Below are 21,497 nucleotides of genomic sequence, written 5' to 3'. Positions count from 1 at the left end.
GGGTGTGGAGTCCTCCCAGCAGTGCCCTGAGACAGGAGGGGTGGGTGTGGAGTCCTCCCAGCAGTGCCCTGAGACAGGAGGGTTGGGTGCCTATCACTAACAGCAGTGCCCAGAGACAGGAGGGGTGTGTGCAGAGTCCTCCCAGCAGTGCCCTGAGACAGGAGGGGTGGGTGTGGAGTCCTCCCAGCAGTGCCCTGAGACAGGAGGGTTGGGTGCCTATCACTAACAGCAGTGCCCAGAGACAGGAGGGGTGTGTGCAGGGTCCTCCCAGCAGTGCCCAGAGACAGGAGGGGTGGGTGTGGAGTCCTCCCAGCAGTGCCCTGAGACAGGAGGGGTGGGTGCCTATCACTCCCAGCAGTGCCCTGAGACAGGAGGGGTGGGTGCCTATCACTCCCAGCAGTGCCCTGAGACAGGAGGGGTGTGTGCAGAGTCCTCCCAGCAGTGCCCAGAGACAGGAGGGGTGGGTGCCTATCACTCCCAGCAGTGCCCTGAGCCAGGAGGGGTGGGTGCCTATCACTAACAGCAGTGCCCAGAGACAGGAGGGGTGTGTGCAGAGTCCTCCCAGCAGTGCCCTGAGCCAGGAGGGGTGGGTGTGGAGTCCTCCCAGCAGTGCCCTGAGACAGGAGGGGTGGGTGTGGAGTCCTCCCAGCAGTGCCCTGAGACAGGAGGGGTGGGTGCCTATCACTAACAGCAGTGCCCAGAGACAGGAGGGGTGTGTGCAGAGTCCTCCCAGCAGTGCCCTGAGCCAGGAGGGGTGGGTGTGGAGTCCTCCCAGCAGTGCCCTGAGACAGGAGGGGTGGGTGTGGAGTCCTCCCAGCAGTGCCCTGAGACAGGAGGGTTGGGTGCCTATCACTAACAGCAGTGCCCAGAGACAGGAGGGGTGTGTGCAGAGTCCTCCCAGCAGTGCCCTGAGCCTGGAGGGGTGGGTGTGGAGTCCTCCCAGCAGTGCCCTGAGACAGGAGGGGTGGGTGTGGAGTCCTCCCAGCAGTGCCCTGAGACAGGAGGGGTGGGTGCCTATCACTAACAGCAGTGCCCAGAGACAGGAGGGGTGTGTGCAAAGTCCTCCCAGCAGTGCCCAGAGACAGGAGGGGTGGGTGTGGAGTCCTCCCAGCAGTGCCCTGAGACAGGAGGGGTGGGTGTGGAGTCCTCCCAGCAGTGCCCTGAGACAGGAGGGTTGGGTGCCTATCACTAACAGCAGTGGCCAGAGACAGGAGGGGTGTGTGCAGAGTCCTCCCAGCAGTGCCCTGAGACAGGAGGGTTGGGTGCCTATCACTAACAGCAGTGCCCAGAGACAGGAGGGGTGTGTGCAGAGTCCTCCCAGCAGTGCCCTGAGCCAGGAGGGGTGTGTGCAGAGTCCTCCCAGCAGTGCCCTGAGACAGGAGGGGTGGGTGTGGAGTCCTCCCAGCAGTGCCCTGAGACAGGAGGGGTGGGTGTTGGGTCCTCCCAGCAGTGCCCTGAGACAGGAGGGTTGGGTGCCTATCACTAACAGCAGTGCCCAGAGATAGGAGGGGTGTGTGCAGAGTCCTCCCAGCAGTGCCCTGAGCCAGGAGGGGTGGGTGTGGAGTCCTCCCAGCAGTGCCCTGAGACAGGAGGGGTGGGTGTGGAGTCCTCCCAGCAGTGCCCTGAGACAGGAGGGTTGGGTGCCTATCACTAACAGCAGTGCCCAGAGACAGGAGGGGTGTGTGCAGAGTCCTCCCAGCAGTGCCCAGAGACAGGAGGGGTGGGTGTGGAGTCCTCCCATCAGTGCCCTGAGACAGGAGGGGTGTGTGCAGAGTCCTCCCAGCAGTGCCCAGAGACAGGAGGGGTGGGTGCCTATCACTCCCAGCAGTGCCCTGAGACAGGAGGGGTGTAACACATGTGTGTGAGGCCAGAATTATCCACATGCATACTGCCTACAAGGGAACATGTCCCCATGAACTCATGTCAACAGACTCCACACACAAGTATAGTGATCACCAAGGATGCCACGATTGTTGCAGGTGGAGACATGGCCCTGCATGCATGGCCAAAGTAGAAGGGCTCCGTCACACACACAGCTCATGTAGACACAGCTCTGCGCTAAACAGTGGGAACACCCTGCAGGGAAGAAAGCTGGGTACACAGAGGAAGGAATACACCCTGGGACAAGTGCACCATGCAGTAACTGCTTACATGAACAAAGAAAGTTAGCCAACACCTTGTGATGGCACACAGATCCCAGGGTCCCACCAATGAGCAGCACACTACTACATATCCCACACACCCAAACCCTTAAACACCACCCAAAACCATGTAGCAGCCCCACCAACACCAATACCAGCATAGCAGTAGTGTGATAATGAAAACAAAATTAAGCTTTATTCAGCATGAGCACAATGTCCGTGGATCGCAGGCAGTTCAATATTCACAAAGCCCATAGGGCAGTCAATGATTCTCAGCTGGATGGGGGACACAGTGGGATGCGTGTCCCCTACCTTGCCTGCACAGTCAAATGGCATCGTCTTCCACACTGGTGAGGGCATCAGGGGGGGGGGGGAAGCAACAGGCACCGCAGGGACATCAGGGCAAAGGGGCGGCGTTGTGGGTGCAGGGATGGAGGACTCCACCACAGGGGGTGGGTCAGTGCCAAAGGCGGAGGCCAGGATGGCACTACACACCTTTGCAAGGTCCTCCAGGGAGTCCCCTGCACCCGAAGGGACCTCAGGCCCCAAGGAGGGGGGGAGTCAGAGGGATGGGTCGCAGCGCCACCGGGGGAGGGTGGAGACAGGGGGGGAGACTCAACCACCCTGACCGGGGACCTCCTTGACCGCTTGCGTGGTGGTGTAACTGTGGGGCTCAGGGACAGAGCGGCCATGAAGGAGTCCTTGGGGGAGATGTGGCCAGGAGAGCTGAGGGGAGGGGATTTGGAGGGAGTGGACTGGGTGGAATGCGGACTCCCACTATGGCTGCGTGTCACACGTTTGCCCCCCGACCCAGTGGGTGTGCCTACCTCACCCTGTGTGTGCGTGTCAGGAGGAGTGCGGTGGACCTTCCCTGCTGGTGTGGTGCCCGTGTCTGTTGATGTGGGTGCATGCCGACGTCTGGGTGTACGTGGGACAGGCATGGGAGTGGGAAGTGTGGATGGGGCAGGGGTAGGTGGGGGGAGGTCGCGCTGCAGGAGACCCACTGCTGCAGTCAGTGTGGAGTCTATGGACCTCAGCAAGTTGCGTTGGTCAGCCTGCGATGAATGAATGCCCTCCAAGAATGCCTCGATGTTGGTGAGGGTTTTGCCGTGGGCATGGAGGACATTAAGGATCGCAGCCTGACCAACCTGCAGTTGCCGCTGGATGTCCACAGACTCTGCATTGGCGGCAGCAGTGGAGACAGGGGCAGGGGGTGCGGTGCCTGGCAGGAAGGAGACATGCTGTGACCGGGCACGCTGGGAAGGGACACGAGCAAGTGGGAGGCGGCTGATGGGAACTGAGGGGGCGGTGCGAGGTGTTGTTCCGCTGTCAGCTGCTGGTGCAGCCACCGCCCACTCGGAGACATCCTCCTCGGACCTGTCAGCTTCGTATTCTGACGTGCCTGTCGACAGGTCCTCGGCCGCACTATCCTCCACCTCTGTCCCACTCGATGTGCCAGCCCCGATGTCACGGCTGGCACTGGTGCTCGGTCCCTCCGCCTTGCCTGTGTCCATGTCTCCCTCTGTGTCCCCCGACGATGCTGTGGGCAGGGTGGAGAGACAGAAATTAATCAGACAGCTGTACACATCAGTCACATGAGTCCAATCTACATAGGTAACATTGCATAGCCTGAAAAGGAAGATCCCTAACATCTACTAAACAAGGTACCGATGTAGGGCATGAAACACACAGTTGGTTGAGCCACCATGCCACTGCAACACCATGGAGAGCATGAGACAATAGCTCAAGACAGGAAACGTAGTCTGACATAGCACCCAGGCCCTGGGGACAATCCAGCACTGCATCTGCACCACACAGCGTCGGTGAAAATACCGATGACCAGGGACCATATGCACGAACTTGAGACACATGCTGCATAGGTAATGCTGGAAACATGCCCAACATGACTCGGTCACTGCACCTTGCGTGTGTGTCCAGACAAACATCACACACTGCCCAGACCCAGCAAGTAGAAATCAGGATTTTACATATAGGCATTGCCCGCCCCAACCAACCCCTACACGAGGCAAATTGTTGAGACACAGGTGGCACCAACATCTCATAGTCTGGGTGATAAACACAGGGGCAAGCAACATGCAAGATTGGACGCCAAACAGCCAAGGTGCACCTGTACAAATAATGAGGTACCAGTGCCCATCCTCAGATGAGTATAACAAGACACACAGGCACTGCCAACTGTGAGTATGAAGAAGGACAATCAGGTCAGGCTGCACAGTGGACACCTGTACAAAATAGCACGTCTATATACATGGTGCCAGGGGACAATGGCACAGAGCACAACCTACACTGTAGACACTGAGAGTGTCCACGTTTATGATGACACACACCACTGAGGAAAAGGTGCTCCAGGGGACAGTAGTGGCCACGCAACCACATGCTACTGAATGGTAATGACTGCAACACACGCCACCATCCCTGCACTATGCGTATCGCACACTCATGCACATCATGTCACAGGCCACTACATAGGACATGCGCGCTGTAAGGCATGACACATGAGAGACCAACTCCCATTTCTGGAGTCAGCATCAGTGCCAACTGACATGGAACCCACATGCAGTGCACTTGACAGGGCACAGCCAAGGTCCAAAAAGCTGTTACACACCACCCCCACACATGATGCTACAGGCATTGTTCTCGTGGACAAAGCACCAGCCTACATTACCTTGTGAAGGAGTGACCACACACAGACCAGGGAACACATTGCAAGGAGGGGAAGGGTGGCAGGGGCGCAGCGCTATACTGGGGCAAACAGGATCTGCACAGCACCTTTAAACCCTGCCAGTGAATTAATGCTACCGTGCCCTTACAAATGCCGGTCACACACAACGAACGCACATGTACCTACCCCCTTCCGGCTGCTGCATCGCCTGTAAGCGCCTCTCCAGGTCTGGAAAGACCACCGGCAGCACACGCCTGTGGAGGTGGCTCAGACAGCGGCGGCCGCGGTTCTTGTGGCTCTCAGGTGAGTCCCCCAGCAGGAGCCGTGCAATCCTCCGCGTCCAGCACCGGATATCCTGCCAGCGTTTCCTCACCTGGGGCAGGCTCCGCCTCCGACCATCCACACCCCTCACGGCACTGACGGCGGTCAGCCAGATCTGCTCCTTGGCAGTGGCGCCTACCTGTGAGGAAGAACAAGTGACACCACATCAATACACCAGCCACATGTCACAGAGAGACATATGAGAACAAATTAGCTGTTTACAACAAGGCATGTCATGCAGCCAACGCATTGCACCTTTGTCATAGGGACATCATCCCCTGGTGAGGGAAAAAGCTGTACGTGCCATAGTGGGTACACAGGTGGAATGATGGCAATGTCACAATCAGTGATCAAGGCTCACACTGTGCATCACACCCACCCCTCCTGTCTCAGGGCACTGCTGGGAGTGATAGGCACCCACCCCTCCTGTCTCAGGGCACCGCTGGGAGGACTCCACACCCACCCCTCCTGTCTCAGGGCACTGCTGGGAGGACTCCACACCCACCCCTCCTATCTCAGGGCACTGCTGGAAGGACTCCACACCCACCCCTCCTGTCTCAGGGCACTGCTGGGAGGACTCCACACCCACCCCTCCTGTCTCAGGGCACTGCTGGGAGTGATAGGCACCCACCCCTCCTGTCTCAGGGCACTGCTGGGAGTGATAGGCACCCACCCCTCCTGTCTCAGGGCACTGCTGGGAGGACTCCACACCCACCCCTCCTGTCTCAGGGCACTGCTGGGAGGACTCCACACCCACCCCTCCTGTCTCAGGGCACTGCTGGGAGGACTCCACACCCACCCCTCCTGTCTCAGGGCACTGCTGGGAGGACTCCACACCCACCCCTCCTGTGTCTGGGCACTGCTGGGAGGACTCCACACCCACCCCTCCTGTCTCAGGGCACTGCTGGGAGGACTCCACACCCACCCCTCCTGTCTCAGGGCACTGCTGGGAGGACTCCACACCCACCCCTCCTGTCTCAGGGCACTGCTGGGAGGACTCCACACCCACCCCTCCTGTCTCAGGGCACTGCTGGGAGGACTCCACACCCACCCCTCCTGTCTCAGGGCACTGCTGTTAGTGATAGGCACCCACCCCTCCTTTCTCAGGGCACTGCTGGGAGTGATAGGCACCCACCCCTCCTGTCTCAGGGCACTGCTGGGAGGACTCCACACCCACCCCTCCTGTCTCAGGGCACTGCTGGGAGACATCAGGCTTCCCCCCCCTGGGACCCCCCCTACAGTACATGGCATGTGTGTCACACCAGGACACAATGCCAGAAGTCACAGTCACAACATAGGGACAGTCTGTGCCAGTGGCCTATGCACTCACCTGATACCCTGGTCGCCCATACAGCATGGAGTACTGTGGGAGGATCACATCCAGCAGAGCCATGTTCTCCTCCAGGGTGAATGGCTGTGTCCTCTCCACAGCCCTTGACATGGTTCCAGGGAATCAGTAGCAGCAGCTGGGTCGACGAATGCAAAGATGTGCAGGCAAGTACTCCCTCATGGGACCTGGCTGCCTTATATCTGCCTTTCTGCCCTGTCTCATGCACAGGAGTACAGAGTGATTGGTCACTCACATTTGCATCCTATGTTTCCACCAATCCCTTCAAACCTAGAAGTCTGTGGGTTCTCTATCGGTTTCATTCTCCTGCATGATGTCAGACCCACAAACACATTGCAACAATGTAGAAGAATTCCAACTGACTTCTGCTGTGCACCTTCCAGAACAATTTCGGATTTTGAACTTGGTCTCCATGACAACCAGCATGCATGTAGGCCTCAATACTTGTCCCCTATGTAATTTGGAGCATCACACACAGGTACGGTGCGTTTCGGGGCCCTAGGGCACCCCAAATGCGTTGCAACGGCCCGTACACGCATGCCTACGTTCACTATCAGTATGGGTGTCCTCGCGTATGCGTATTCGTAGTGGTACGGCCCGTACACACGCATCTACGCTCACTATCACTATGGGTCTGCACGAGTATGCGTACTCGTAGTGGTACGGACCGTACACACGCATCTACGCTCACTATCACTATGGGTCTGCACGCGTATGCGTACTCGTAGTGGTACGGACCGTACACACGCATCTACGCTCACTATCACTATGGGTCTGCACGCGTATGCGTACTCGTAGTGGTACGGCCCGTACACACGCATGTCCGCTCACTATCACTACGAGTACGCATACGCGTGCAGACCCATAGTGATAGTGAGCGTAGATGCGTGTGTACGGTCCGTACCACTACGAGTACGCATACGTGTGCAGACCCATAGTGATAGTGAGCGTAGATGCGTGTGTACGGTCCGTACCACTACGAGTACGCATACGCGTGCAGACCCATAGTGATAGTGAGCGTAGATGCGTGTGTACGGCCCGTACCACTACGAGTACGCATACGCGTGCAGACCCATAGTGATAGTGAGCGTAGATGCGTGTGTACGGGCCGTACCACTACGAGTACGCATACGCGTGCAGACCCATAGTGATAGTGAGCGTAGATGCGTGTGTACGGTCCGTACCAATACGAGTACGCATACGCGTGCAGACCCATAGTGACAGTGAGCGTAGATGCGTGTGTACGGCCCGTACCACTACGAGTACGCATACGCGAGGACACACATTGTGACAGGGCCGTACACACGCATCTACGCTCACTATCACTATGGGTCTGCACGCGTATGCGTACTCGTAGTGGTACGGACCGTACAAATGCCTGTACGCTCGCCATCACGATGGGTACACATACGGCAGCACTCCTACAGTGATTTGGGAACGTACACAGGCCCTCTTAGCAGCAGTACGGCGGTTTTTACACTTCACAGTGGTGATAGGCGACACACAGGTAGGAATAGGCCGGACATACTTGTCCATGGATGGACATACTTGTCCATGGATGGACATACTTGTCCAGGAATGGACATCAAGGCATCGTCTGTGCATTACTACATGTGTGGGGCACAGGTGTGACAGGCTGTGATGTGGAACATGACTCCTGAGTGGAGAAGGCACCAGATGTATGATGAGATGTGTATAGGTGTACTGTGTGACGGTGCAATGTGTGCCAGCCATGCCCTTGACTCCTTTGACATGTGTGCATGTCGGACTGCACACTTGGGGTAAGCGTCACTGGCATGGCACGGACACCAACACACGGAAGTGTCCCATGATGCCCGGTACAGGGGTTATGACACCTGACTTGTCACTACCCACAGTGCACAATGTGACTATGTCATTTATGTGTGGGGGATTTACATCAGGTTGATGTTGTAGCACCCTCATAAGCTGCAGCCGTAGCAGCAACCAACATGTGTCTGTGTGTAGATTGTCATTGCACACTGTTCCGCACACCATGCCACATGTGGTATCGGATGTGAGGTGCACATGTATGCATGGGACACGGAGTAGCGTGACAAGGCCATGTCTGCATCCTCACAAGGAATGTGTGGTGAGTCATGACATGTGCACCTTCATGGCAAGGGGTGTGGGCTGTCCTAGTGTAATGTCATGTGACCTGTGGCTCCAGTGTTCCGCGACCAGTCTCTGCAATCGGCATCCTACTTCTGCTTATGTGTGGGTGTATGTCACTCCTGTCTTGCGTCTGGCTGTTCACTTGCACTGGGACACAGCTATTCCCATGGCGTGGCATGGGGAGGTTCTCAATCTCCATGTGTAGCTGGGTCTTGGAAGGAGTGCCACCTTGCATCCATACGTGTGCTGGCCATGTAGCACATACCTGACTCCCTATGTAGCATGTGTGTATTGCCAGATTAACATGTGCTCAGTAGACATGAGTTGTTGTCGTGGTGCACTCACTCTTCCTTGTCACTTCCAAATTACTGCAGAGCGCCGCCTCTTGCCCGAATAATTCCAGACTTGGCTGCCATGCAGGAGAATGACAGCATCCGGCTCTACCGCTTCACCCAACCGTTGATTCTGGAGTTGAGGCGAGACTGGCACCACACCTGCAACCGCTGCACAGGTATCCTACGGCACTGACACCCCAGCTGAAGGTAATGGCTGCCCTACATTTTCTTGCCACGGGTACCTTTCAAAATACCATAGCTCATGTTGGTGGCATGTCCCAGAGCATGTTCAGCGGTGTGCTGCATGATTTCTTGGAGGCCATGTTGATTCACCTGGATGACTTCATCAAGTTCCCAACCCCTGAACAGATGACTGAGGTCAAGCGTGGATTCTATGCCCTGGGAGGGATGCCCCATGTCATAGGGTCCATAGATGGGACACATGTAGCTTTGGTACCACCACACGCACGGGAGGTGGCGTACCGCAATCGGAAGCACTACCACTCCATCAATGCCCTTGTGGTGTGTCTCTCCAACATGGTGATTTCACATGTCTGTGCTCGTTTTCCAGGATCAGCACACGATGCCTACATCATGAGGCGTAGCGGGATGCCTGATATGATGATGCAGCTGCGCAACGAACGGGCATGTGTTGTAGGTGGGTACAGTCTGTCTGTCTTCTATTCTGTATCGCCTACCAGCACAACCGCTTCACCACTTCTAACGATGACCATGTGCTTCCCATGTAGGGGACGCTGGCTATCCCAACATGCCATGGCTGATCACACCTCTCCGCAACCCCATCACGCCGGCACAGCTCCGCTACAACACCGCCCATGGCCGGACAAGGCGAGTGATAGAGAGGACGTTTGGCATGCTGAAGAGCCGATTCCGGTGCCTCCACAAGACCGGCGGTGCACTCCCTTATGCCCCGGCAAAGGTCTGCAAGATCTTCATGGTCTGCTGCATGCTGCACAACATGGCAGTTGAAAGAGCTGTGCCACTCATCCTGAATCAACATGACGAGGACCATCCACCCGTGGAGGACGAAGGGCTTGGCAATGGGGCTAGTGATGTGGAGGATGTGGAGCCGCAAGAGGACATCCGGACTCGGCTCATACGCGACTTCTTTGCTTAGTGGTGAGTACCAGTGTCTGAGTGTGCACGCATTGGTCCCCGTGTGGCATGCGTTGTGATGTGTGTCTCCACCTGCATGTATGGCACGTGACTCAGAGGTGTGTGTGGGTGTGTCACTGGAGTGATGGTGCCAGTGATGGTAGTATTTCCCCAGTCATTATAATGACCTAGCATGTTGTCATCCATACATGTGTCGAGTAAATGCACATGCAAGTGGCTGTGCATTTTTGTGGCTGACTTCTTGTGTGTCTCTCTTCCCCAGGTACCTGCACATGCCGTCTGCTGGTTGCATTGTTGTGGCACTGCTATTCATCATGGACATGACATCGTGGGCTGACTCAGCGTTACAGGCACGGACACGTTTGGAAGTCTCCATGGGGTAAGGGATGCATCTGGGGTGTATTGGGTGTGGCAGTTGTTCACGATGTATGCACACTTCCCCTGTCGATGTGTTGTTCCTCTGCAGCCATGTCGCATCCCCATGGGACACGACATGCAGCTGTGTACACCTGAATAGATGGTCTGCCTGGTTGACAGGCATCAGTGATGGGATAGGGGATTGTGATGATGGCATCAATGTGTGTGACACTGCCCTCGGCCACATACGGTTAGCATTGGCTGGACATGGTGTGGGACTTCGACATCAGCGGATCTATGGTGTATGGCAGGCTCTCCGTGTGCAGCTGTGGGTATTTAGCTGTTAGCCGACGCTTGTGTGCCACTTCCATGGCAAACACGCATGTGTGCTGCAGAAGGGGGGTGCCAGTGTTGGACCCACATGTTACTCCACATGATGTGTTCATGTGTACTTCGAGTGGCCTCTGCAATCCCGAATACATGTCTAATAAAGGTGTCCCTATGCCTCCAAGGTGCCTCTTCTCAGTCAATGCTGGTGTGTTGCCACGGTGCATCCTGCATGTCTGGCATGGTATTCCCTGATTGTTGCTATGTGTCAATGTGTCGAGTTGCAAGATTCAAGCTGTGTGTGTGGGCTGAGACTGTGTATTGGGCATGATGTCCATGACTGTGTTGGTATTGTGACATGTGCCATCCCCATGCATCCAACGTTGGCCAGGCCCCCATTCTCGGCATCCACCGGACTCCGGCTTGCAGGACATGGTTCTGCCACCTGTGTACACATGCCTGGGTGCCCCCCAGGACACTGGACTGGATCCCTGACCACTGCGCATGACAGTTGCTGTACTCAATGTGTGTGTCAGCACGGTTGTTCGGCAACCCCCTCAGCTGGTTGGGCCCATCACGGGTGTGTATGGTGCTCCATGTCTGTCTTGCCTAATACACTGTGACCCATGTGTCCTGTGCCAGACTCTGGCCCCAGGGTGTGGATGGTTGAAGACAAAAGATGACTCAGGCATGTTTTGACTTTACAAGATACATGTTAGTTAATAATGCTACCAGCAGGCATCTACTCATCATAGTGTGATTTATTAGTGGGAGGGGGGGGGGGGGGGCAGAGTAAGGGTCTTTCCGGGATGTTTGAATCCAAAGTTCAGTAGGGGAGTTGGGGTCCTTGCCATTGGAAATCCTCAGAGTCCATGCCACAGTCTTTGTCAACATTGGTCAGCCAGTGACCAGCAGGGCCATGTGGCAGAGAATGTCTCTTGATGCTGTGATGCTGTTGCTCCAGTGGGCCAGGTGCCAGGCCAGGTGTCCTGGGAGATGGTGATGTAGCAGCCACCCTCACGGTCCTTTCCGTGGACGACCCGGCCTCCTGCGGGGAACCTCACCAGCAGGCCGTGACGACGTCTGGGATGCTCCATCGGATGTTTCCTCCTCCTCCTCCTGATCCCTCCCTGTGGGTGGTGATGTTCTCCGCCTTCTGGCACAGGGAGGGTCGGCCATGGTGTCGGCCATCCGACGGAGTGTAGCGTGAATCCCCTGGAATGCCGTCACTTGCTCAGCCTGTCTGTCCTCCATCCTCCGTTGGTGTACCAGTAGACAGGCAATTAGCTCCGCATGTTGCTGGGCCTGCTGGGCCTTGATCCCCTCGAGGACGGACACAACCTGGGCCATGCCCGTGGTGTCCTGCCGGTATGAGTCCAGGATGTTACGGACATGGGAAAATACCGGATCCCCAGCCAACTGGTCAGGCTCGCGCCTCCGCCGTCCTCCACTCCCACCACCCCTGCCCACTTGCACCTGGCCTGCACTTGTGGGCACATGGGGTCTCCGGGACCCCTGAGGGGTGGCATTGGCGTTGTCGCCTGCCTCCTCCTGGGTGCCCGGGACACCGTGTCCCTCCTGGCGAGCCTGGCTGCATTGTGGTGTTGGGGCAGGGATCCTGGGTGTCTCCTGGGATGTGGCAGGAGTGGGGGTGGTGGTTGGCACAGTTGTACCTGACGCAGGTGCTGCAGGTGGTTGGACACCAGAGGGGCCAGGTTGGTCGGGGTCGTCCGCAGAGTGGTGAGAGTGGTCGCTGCCGGTGGGATCGGGCTCCTGCAGATCCAGGTCCTGTGAGTGTTCCCCCCCAGTGTTGGGGGGTGCACCACGACGTTGACCTGTGTGTGAGAGAGACAATGTTAATTTTTGTCCATGCAACATCCATGTTTCATCATTTTCACAGTTGGCACATTTCCTCTTGGAATTAGGATTTGTCTTGCATTCCACTCACAGTGCACTTGTGCATGGGTGTGTCCCTTGGGCACCACTTTGGCCCCTTTAACTATGTGTGGCACAGTCTTACTTGCTGCGTCAAGTGTGACTGCAGTCAGCAGTGGAGTGGGCAGGTGTGGCGAGCCATGCACTGTACATGTGCACATGGAGTGGATCCACACACTTATATGATCCAGGTAGCTGTCCTTGTGCTCGTGAACAGGTTGTGACATGGCCATGTGTTTTGCCATGGTGAAGAGGGGGGCTTCTGGCACTGGCCACCCTTGTCTACATGCACGCAGTCTACTTGCTGACGAGCAGACATTCACACACGCAACACGGCTGATTGGCTCTCCCTGTGTCTCGCTCCCTCTGTGTCCCCCTCTCCCTCCCTCTCTGTCCCCCTCTCCCTCCATCTCTGTCCCCCTCTCCCTCCCTCTCTGTCCCCCTCTCCCTCCATCTCTGTCCCCCTCTCCCTCCCTCTCTGTCCCCCTCTCCCTCCCTCCGTGTGTCAGCCTCCTCCCTCTGTCCGTCTCCCTCCCTCTCTGTCCCCCTCTCCCTCCATCTCTGTCCCCCTCTCCCTCCATCTCTGTCCCCCTCTCCCTCCATCTCTGTCCCCCTCTCCCTCCATCTCTGTCCCCCTCTCCCTCCATCTCTGTCCCCCTCTCCCTCCCTCTCTGTCCCCCTCTCCCTCCATCTCTGTCCCCCTCTCCCTCCATCTCTGTCCCCCTCTCCCTCCCTCTCAGTCCCCCTCTCCCTCCCTCCGTGTGTCAGCCTCCTCCCTCTGTCCGTCTCCCTCCCTCTCTGTCCCCCTCTCCCTCCCTCCGTGTGTCACCCTCTGTCACCTCTGCCCAGCTTCCTGGGCACACACTGTTAGCAGATCTTTGAGTGGCCCTTGGATTGTTGATGTGAGTTTGTTTCTGATCTCCAGGCACCCATTGGGTGTAGTGTCTGTGTCTGTGCGCTGCTGCTGTGGTGGTGTGTGCTGCCACTCGTTCACAATGTTGGCTGTTCATTAGCTGCTGTCATGTGCAAAACAGTGCCTTCACCCCCATGTGTTGATGCAAGGCGTCCGCCATTTGCTGGCAAGTCATTCCTGTGTTGGGACACACTGTTTGTCTGGCTGTGACCTAGGCCATATGGGTAGAGTGAATTGTTGTCTGCTTCTGAGTTGCACTATGTGCTTTTTTGGGCCCAGCCTGCCGCCATCCGGGTTACCGTGTCATGTGTTGTTGTCTTCTGTGGCCTGTGACTTGACATTGTCCAGCTGGGTGCATGGGGCATGGTGGCAGCAGTGGCATGTGCGTGCTCATGGAGTGTGGTTGAGTCATGCGATGGCTTGTGGTGGTTGCGTGCCTGTTGGTGATTTTGGTTGTGGATGCCGTTCCCCCCCTTGTGAGGTGCGTTGTTTGTGTACTCACCCGGGTCTCGGAGTCCTTCTAATCCTTCGACTGCCTCCACCGGCAGTATGGCCATCACCCTCTCCTCCCAGGGATGGTAGTGTACGGGTCTGCGGGAGGGCCCTCCTCCGGTGGCGTTGGCCTGGTCGTGTTCATCCTGCCTCTTGGCTCGGACCCTCCTCCGCAGATCGTACCACCTGTTCTGGCATTCCTGCTTGGTCCGTCTGGTGTCCGCAACAGCATTCACAGCATCGACGATGGTCTGCCACATGGCAGTTTTTGCTGCCAGGCTGGTGCTTCTGACCAATGTTCCGAAGATCTGTGGCTCGACTCTGAGGATTTGATCAACAAGGACCTCCAATTCTCGGTTACTGAACTTTGGATTCTTGGTGGTGGGCATGGTGAGGGGTGTGGGTGGGGATGGTGGGGGGGGGTGTGGATGTTGGGGGGTGTGTGGATGGTTGTGTGTGTGTGTGTGTGTGTGAATGTGATGAGTGGGTGTTTGTGAGGGTGGTTGTGTGAAGGTGTGCAAGTGTAAGATGTGGTGTAGCTTGTAGTGTGGTTCTGTGGTGTCTGGCAGGAGTGAGTCTGTTGCAAAGGCTCATGGCTTGTGTGTGTGGGCCCTTTTTATTGGTCCATTGGTGGGTGTGGCTGTGTTTGAATCTTGGGTGGGTTGGTTATAAGGAGTGGTGGTGTATTTGGCCTCTGTTTGTTTTTGGCAGTTGCAGGTCAGTGAATGTGTTGTTTTAGTGGTTGTTGGACATGTTTAGTGGCTTTGTGCCATTCGAATGGTGTATTCTTGTGTTGTTTTGTTTTGTCCTGGTTGTGTACGTGCGTTTTGAGCGTGTGTACGGTGTGTACATGGGCCATTTGGTTGTACGGTGCTGTCCTTGTGTGTGGGTTGGTACGACTCGTACATGCGGTGGTGATGTTGGGGCCTGGGGTGCGCTCCGTACTTAGGAGGTTGTGTTGGGGGTAGGACCGGAACGTACTGGGGTGGGGGTACGACTGGAACGTACTGGGGTGTACATAGACGGTGGGACGACACGTACTGGGGTGGGGGTAGGACTGGAACGTACTGGGGTGTACATTGACGATGGTACGACACGTACTGGGGTGGGGGTAGGACTGGAACATACTGGGGTGTCCATAGACGGTGGTACGACACGTACTGGGGTGGGGGTAGGACTGGAACGTACTGGGGTGTACATTGACGGTGGTACGACACGTACTGGGGTGAGGGTACGACTGGAACGTACTGGGGTGTAGGTACACGGTGGTACGACACGTACTGGGGTGGGGGTACGACTGGAACGTACTGGGGTGTAGGTACACGGGGGTATGACACGTACTGAGGTGGGGGTGTGGCTCGAACGTACTGGGGTGTACATAGACGGTGGTACGACACGTACTGGGGTGGGGGTAGGACTGGAACGTACTGGGGTGTACATAGACGGTGGTACGACACGTACTGGGGTGGGGGTACGACTGGAACGTACTGGGGTGTAGGTACACGGGGGTATGACACGTACTGGGGTGGGGGTACGACTGGAACGTACTGGGGTGTAGGTACACGGGGGGTATGACACGTACTGGGGTGGGGGTACGACTGGAACGTACTGGGGTGTAGGTACACGGGGGTATGACACATACTGGGGTGGGGGTACGACTGGAACGTACTGGGGTGTAGGTACACGGGGGTATGACACGTACTGGGGTGGGGGTACAACTGGAACGTACTGGGGTGTAGGTACACGGGGGGTACGACACGTACTGGGGTGGGGGTACGACTGGAACGTACTGGGGTGTAGGTACACGGGGGTATGACACGTACTGGGGTGGGGGTACGACTGGAACGTACTGGGGTGTAGGTACACGGGGGGTATGACACGTACTGGGGTGGGGGTACGACTGGAACGTACTGGGGTGTAGGTACACGGGGGGTATGACACGTACTGGGGTGGGGGTGGGGCTCGAACGTACTGGGGTGTACATAGACGGTGGTACGACACGTACTGGGGTGGGGGTACGACTGGAACGTACTGGGGTGTAGGTACACGGGGGGTATGACACGTACTGGGGTGGGGGTACGACTGGAACGTACTGGGGTGTAGGTACACGGGGGGTATGACACGTACTGGGGTGGGGGTGGGGCTCGAACGTACTGGGGTGTACATAGACGGTGGTACGACACGTACTGGGGTGGGGGTAGGACTGGAACGTACTGGGGTGTACATTGACGGTGGTACGACACGTACTGGGGTGGGGGTACACGGGGGTACGACACGTACTGGGGTGGGGGTACGACTGGAACGTACTGGGGTGTACCTAGACGGGTGGGGGTGTACATACACGGGGGGTACGTGTCAGACGTACGGGGGCTGGGGGGAGTGTTGGGCGCGTATGCGGGCACATGTCTCCATGGTTGCTGTAGGAGTTCGGTGCGGACGGTGTTTTTTCCATACGGTTGTGAGTTCGTACGCACGGGATGGATCGTGATTCCTCGGTCGGACTTGACTTTTCACGTTTGTACGGTAAATCGTCCGAGGACGTATCGGACACATTTTCCGACCCGAGGACGTGTGGGGAAATGTTCCCAATGCGGTTCGTATGGACTTTTTACCATGCGAATCGTGATTGCCAGTTCGTACGGCACTTGTACAATTCGTAGGGTAAAAAGACCGGATACGAGTCGCACGGGGGAATTTTTTACCGGATCGTGATCGGCACCAGAATGTTGACCTGTGCTCACCGTCTGGTAGCTTGGCCCAGAGCAGTCAAGCTTATCTAAAGAGTCAATGTGTAAAGTATTTGCGTAACATAACACACAGTAACACAATGAAAACAACACAAAAAGAATGTACACTGGTTTAGGAAAATATACAATAATTTTATAAATAAATGAAGATAAAAACGACAAAAATCCAATAAGTAGAGTTGTGATATGAATATTTTAAAGAAGAAAAAGTGTTCTAGCGCTTAGACGCAATGAGCGGAAATGGGGGTTATCTGGTTATGCTGGAGCCGGGCAAAGTTAATAGTGTGGGCCGGCCATGATGGAGTGCAGGCCCCGGTGAACAAAGTCCTTTATCCTAGTCACAACAGCGCGATGCAGGGCACCGTTTACGTCGAGCCTGCAGTTGAGGTGATGCACCTATCTTCTCTATGTAGTGATGGTAATGCTGTGGTTCTGTAGACAAAGCGCCAAAATGCATTGGATTCAAAGTGCGATGCGCTGGGTTTCCCCACGCAGTCGAGGGAATGCGTCGCTCACTTTATACTGCTGTAAAGGCGATGCATGGTTTAGATGCATCGGGCTCTGTAGGCAAAGTGTTGATATGGAGAGCGATGTGTCAATTCTACTCCCACAACTGGGTGGATGTGCTGGCTTTGCTACATGCAGACTGGAGATGCATCAATTTCTTTGGTGCATGTATCTGGTTCCACTTTGAGTGAATAAGGCACAGAGGCAGGTGTACAGACTATGATATTTCTGAGTCTCAGGCAACAGGAGACAAGCCAACAAGCCCTCGGAAATCACTTTGGTTGCACGGCAGAGTCCAGGTCTTCCTCCAGAGCAGCACAGCAGAAAAGCAGGACTTCCAGATCAGCAGTCCACTAGAGTGTCAGTCCTTGATGCAGCACAGCAGTTCTTCTTACAGTTCATTTACAGGTCCAGAAGTGTCTGATTTGGTGGGGTCATAGCCCCAGTACTTATACCCAGTTGTTCCTTCCAAGTTGGGGTAACTTCAAAGAAGGGTCTTTAAAGTGCACAGAAGCCCTTTCTTCCCAACCGTGGGTCCAAACTGTCAGTAGGGGGTAATAAGCCCTTTGTGTGGGGACTGGGCACTGACTATTCAGGTGTAAGTGTCAGCCCTTTCCGCCCTTTCTGCCCAGGAAGAACCATCAGAATGCAGATGAGAACTTAGACACAACTAACATTCCTGTGTTTGTCGCTGTCTAGAGGGAACACACAAAGTGTAGCTGTCACCCACCCCAAAAGTGTATTGGAGACAGGCTGCAGGCACACAGATCTGTAAGATCAGAGAAAGGTCCACTTTCTAAAGGGGTATTTCTAAAATAGTATTGTCGAATCCAACTCTACCAGTAAAAAGGATTTGTCATTTAACATTCGTTATGAATTAATTATGAATTAAAGCTTAAAACTGCATTAAGGAATTTCCAATGTTAACCAATGAGAGTAGTAGGCCTCACAGTAGTGAAAAACAAATGTAGGTGTTTTTCACTACCAGGACATGAAAAAACTAAAAGTACATGTCCTACCTTTCACTTACAAATCACCCTGCCTCATAGGCTACCTAGGGCTTACCTTACTGTAATAAAACGAGAGTTTGAGGCTTGACAAAAGTTTTTTAATGGCAAGTCAAAATGGCAGCATAACTGCACACACAGGCTCTGCAGTAGCAGGCCTGAGACATGTTTACAGGTCTACTTGTGTGAGTGGCACAATCCGTGCTGCAGGCCCACTAGTAGTATTTAACTTACAGGCCCTGGGTATATGATATACAACTTTGCAAGGGACTTACAAGTAAATTAAATATGTTAAACAGGTGTAAACCAATTATACCATGTTTAGAGGAGAGCACACATGCACTGTAGCACTGGTCACCAGTGCTAAATTGACCAGAATACTACAGCCAACAAAAAGAATTCAGCAAAAAGAGGAGGAGAAGGGCAAAACGTTTGGGGTGATCCTTCAGAGAGGGCACTTCTCCAACAGGTAAGTCTTGCTTTAAGCACCTGCTTGGATTCCTAAGACTTTGATTATGACCATGTTCAGGCTTTCCCCATTAACATCTATCCATTTGCCGATGTTTTTGTCATATGTCCTTGTTGGGCGTTGGGCTCTCTAGCTAATTTTGTCTTTTGAAGGGGTGGACAGTAAACTCTGCTCCGCCGATTAAGTTCACAGAGTTTTACCACATCGCACTCTGCTTGGAGCAAGGAGTTCAGCAAAAACTCCGCTAACTGCAGCATGGTGCAGTTTACCAGCAAATCTCCAATTAAAGTGGTGATTAGGAATAGCGTGGCGTGTCCCCCGTACATGAATAATATATGCGCCTTCAGAAGATGGCCACCCGGTGAGTTGGCATATATTGCAGAATATCTGGGAGGAGGAACTTGACTCTAAACTTTCTGTGTGTTGGATGCGAGGTAGCAGAGGATGATTTGCCAGGCAGCCAGGTTCTCATGGTGCAGGTTAGTTCTGTGAGCAGGAGCCATGGAGACCTTCATGGCTGTGAACCTGCTCGTGCTGTCGGACTGGGTGGCAGTGATGTTGGTTCTTATGATGATGCCCTCCAAGTTTGGCTTCTCGCTGGGGATCTCTGAACTGTACAGAAAGATTTTAGTGAAAACCCTGGAGGTGAGTAAGTTTGTCATTTCAATTAATGCAGACATTCACATTGCTAAAGAGTGGCAAAGCTGTTGTAAATACATTCCAGTGTAACCGCTTGAATTCCACGAGAATGTCAGTTGCAAGCTTAGTCTGCAGGTTTCCAGTCTATACAGAGGCACTATCTCTAGAACTAGAAATGCTTGTCTTTAATGCCTTATTTTTGCTTTGTCACCCTTGACAGTCACAGGACATGTCACTCAGTTCATTTGAGACCACAAGTTGAGATTGTGTTGAGGCATAGTGTGAGTGTGAATAGATTGTGCCTATGCAGATTCTGTATGTGTATTGTGAGTGCACATAAGTCTGTGTTAGGCGCAACATGAGTGTGCATGAGATTGTGTCCAGGGGAAGTGTGAGTGTTCATGATGAGACTGTGTCCAAGAAGAGTATGTGTGTGCACGACAGGCCAGTCTAGAGGTGCCTGGGAGACACATATCTGCATTTATGTGGAGCCAGCAGGAAATAATACAGCTGAAAACCATGCTAGCTGGTCTCGCCGTGGAGGCCTGCAGTTGTGTGGTGCTCCAAGCTGAGCACCCACCAACTCTGAAGCCAAGATGTACCCCTGCATCTGAAAGGTCTCGTGCTGAGAACAACGTGCCCGCATTGTTGTAATCTCACATATGTAAAGGCACGTGCGGAAAAAAGCAGACTTTGGCCTAAAGCCACAGAGCTCCATGAGAAAGCTGCACTCCTGACGCACTGGGTTTTTTGAAAGGTATAGTAGATTTGATTGTCCATCATATGTACAGCAGCGGTTAGTATAGGTTTTAAACCCTGCTTGACCTGCACAAAAGAACTGGAATGGGCCTGATGGGCCAGTCATTATCTTCAAACAGAATATTGTGATGGCGCATGAAGAGAGACGCCCCCCACCTCCGACCCCACATTGTCAGACACATAGACTACGGGTGGGCAGTACTCCACGAAGCAAGTTCCACCCACCCTTACTATTTTTTAGGGTTTGGAAAACTATTGGTTCTAATGAGAAATGCTGGTAACTGCTAGCCACCAAAATAGCAACTTTATATCCCGAATGTATGAGGAGTGTATATCTCCAAAAATGATACCTAATTTTGAGATTTTCATGAAATGAGGATCAAATGGTTAGTCAATGAGTGCGGCTGTAGGTACATTCTTTTTTTGTAGGTTTGTATAAAAACAGGAATGTATATGTTTGGCTTTGATCTCTAGGTGCATTTAAAATATATAACTGCATTTGCTAGTAGGATGGCTCAGGGAGATGCACGCTTGCTGCTGAAACATGCAGTTGTTGGCAACTATCAGGTTTGAATCCTACATACCTTATTTCCTTTCCTTTGAAGCTAATAGATTAAGTACCATTACATTGGGTAATAGTGACAGATGTTAATTACAGTGCTTAGAAACAGCAGGGTTGAATTCAGAAAACAGAAAATAAAAGTTGGTGCATTAAGTGATGGTGTTCACCTTGCAGAGTCACTACTTTACATGCACTGTGTAGCAGTATGTGTCTTGGGCAGACCTCTTCTGATCTCTGCCAAATTAAAGAGAGGGTGTCTAGGTGCAGTGCCCAAGTCTCTGGACACCTTGGGCTATCTGGAGGCTTTAATGGCGGCAACACCAGCAGCAGCAGGATAGCACATGAGAGTTTTGGCAGGGTATTTACATTTTTTCCCTGCCAAGAAGACGTGGGCAGCTCCTACATTCACTCTCTCCACCTGCCAAGAGCATTCAAACCCTCACAGGTCCAGATTTAAAATGTATTCAACAAGCTGGAGAAAAGCACCAGTTTATATGTCCATGGTCCTACATTATAACTTTCAGACAACTATGGTTGACAGAGCATCCCTACTTATTAAGGACTATGAGCAAGTTGTCTCTGCACAATGCAGTACAGGGGAATCAGCCTAAGTGCAGAAGCCTAGGTACACTTTTGTGGTTACAATTCTCTTAAGAAACATTGTGTATTCCATTGAGACAGGTCT

This window comes from Triturus cristatus, chromosome 3_1, assembly GCF_964204655.1.
Source record: "Triturus cristatus chromosome 3_1, aTriCri1.1, whole genome shotgun sequence".
NCBI classification, from domain to species: domain Eukaryota; kingdom Metazoa; phylum Chordata; class Amphibia; order Caudata; family Salamandridae; genus Triturus; species Triturus cristatus.
Note: the sequence above shows the minus strand (reverse complement) of the source record.